We start from the raw sequence: 2,019 nt of genomic DNA, 5'->3' as shown, positions 1-2,019 counted from the left end.
TATCGATGTAATGATTCAGCAGTCAAACTCATTTGTTATATCCTATCTTTTCTATTCTAACTCCTCCTTCTCCTTCGATCTTTCTCCCAATCTTTAGGGATATTTGGGCTATGCCCATTCTAACTTTTCCATATTAGAATGTATTATGGGGTAGGGGATGGCACTAGTTGATGTTCTTAGAGAGGCTGGCCCCTCTGGGTTGCAGGACTGATCTGGCCTAGGAACCTATCTTGAGTTTCTGACATGCCTTTATTAAAATGGAACCTTTTTTACCACCTTACTGGCTTCCTATTAATTAATTAGTTGAATAAAATTCTTGACATGTGTTCATTCATTACACATTTATGTGAGAATCATGTTTTTAGTATTAAAAAAAATTATACTCGGACATTTTCCTTATGAAGCTTCCATATATTCCCTCTCCACTTTCTATTTACAATTTGGGGCTCATACTAGTGGACTGAGATAAAGTAACTCTTCATATTAAATTTTCTCCTTCTCAGCACTGCGTTTCCGGGAGTGCCACATGGAGCATGTTGGCTGGTGCTCTTTGGATATGGTTGAGTTTTCTGGCCCAGCCAAGCCACTCCTGTTGCTGGACCCACAGATGCAGACCAAGTTTCAGAAGCAGGCAGTGCAGGCCTGCCGGCGCATCATCCAGCAAGAAGAACTTCCTCCTGGAGTAACCTATGTAGACCACGTGCATCAAAGCCTTTTTGAACCCCAGCTCCAAGCATATTTCTCCCAGTTTGGCATCATGACAAGATTCAAACTGTCCAGAAGTAAAAAGACAGGAAATAGCAAAGGCTATTCCTTTGTGGAATTCAAGTCTGATGATGTCACCACGATAGTTGCTGGAACAATGAGAACAACTATCTTTTTGGTGAAAGGCTCTTGAAGCATGAGTTTATGGCATCAGAAAAGCTAAATGAACTTTTCAAAGACTGGGATGTTCCATCTGCAAACCCATCACATTCAGCAGCAAAAGTATAATAAGAAATGGGCACGTATAGAAAAACTACAGATGGAGAAGCGATTTAAAAACCAAGAAAAATTACTCAGGAATTTATTAGCTGAAAAAGGAATAAAATGTGATTTTCTTTCATTGATTTTACAGAAAGCGGAAGAAGAAATTCTTCAAACACTGTTCTTCAGAAATCTACAAATAACCATTTTCCCCAAACAAGAAAAAATAAGAGGTTTCAGCGAATTCTAGGACTCTTGAGAGCCCTGGGGATAGCCAGGGCCCCATACCATTTTGCACACCAACATGTTTGGAGAGGTGAAAATCTGAAGTGGCTAAAATGAATGATAATGATGAAGACAACAAAATAGTGTTCAAACAGCCCATATCCGGTACAAAAGAAGAAACACAGGAGACCCAAACACCTGTACGTTCAGGGAAAACAAGACAAAGAAAAAGCAAACTGTGGTTCTGAATGTATTATGCATGTTTCTTCTAAATGTGATTTTGTTATTAGGGCTGATCCTTTGAACTTTTCTGGGCTCAATGAAATGCATCCATTGGCAAGATTTTCAGATGAAAAACATACTCTTGGTTCATGTAGGTAAGAAATGCAATCAGTAACATTGGCTTGCCTACCCTTGCTGAAATGTAAGGGTGCACGCCAACACAACAGAAAGGTGGCCTTTTTGTCCTGTTGGATGACTCTGGTTTCCTTTGCAGATTTCATAATTGTCCTCAGTTATTCTGCTTGGGTAGAATGGTCACTGTTACCTGCAGGTTAAAGTATAAACTGCTGCCTTCTCTGCAACTACCAAATAAAGACCACCAGTCTTGCTTTCCACTACATAGTTCTTTGTGTTAGGCAGTGCACATTTAACCAATAAGAGTTTCACATAAGGTGGTTAAAATTGAAAGCTAAATTAAACTGCTGAGTGAAGAGGTAGAACGTAATCTGAGTATTAATGCAGATTCATTTATGTGTATATGACTCATTTTTACCAGTAATGTGAATTGGTTTGGGGGCTAGCAGGGATTAATACCTAACAATTTGT

The 2,019-nt window shown here is 39.2% G+C and overlaps 1 pseudogene; it reads left to right on the top strand.

Annotated features, from left to right (window-relative positions):
* The first annotated feature begins 556 nt into the window (after nucleotides 1–556).
* On the top strand, nucleotides 557–1,439 carry LOC143668187 (MKI67 FHA domain-interacting nucleolar phosphoprotein pseudogene; annotated as a pseudogene).
* The last annotated feature ends 580 nt before the right edge of the window (nucleotides 1,440–2,019 follow it).

Source organism: Tamandua tetradactyla, chromosome 24 (genome assembly GCF_023851605.1).
Source record: "Tamandua tetradactyla isolate mTamTet1 chromosome 24, mTamTet1.pri, whole genome shotgun sequence".
In the NCBI taxonomy this organism is placed as follows: domain Eukaryota; kingdom Metazoa; phylum Chordata; class Mammalia; order Pilosa; family Myrmecophagidae; genus Tamandua; species Tamandua tetradactyla.
This window is presented reverse-complemented; position numbering and strand designations above follow the sequence as displayed.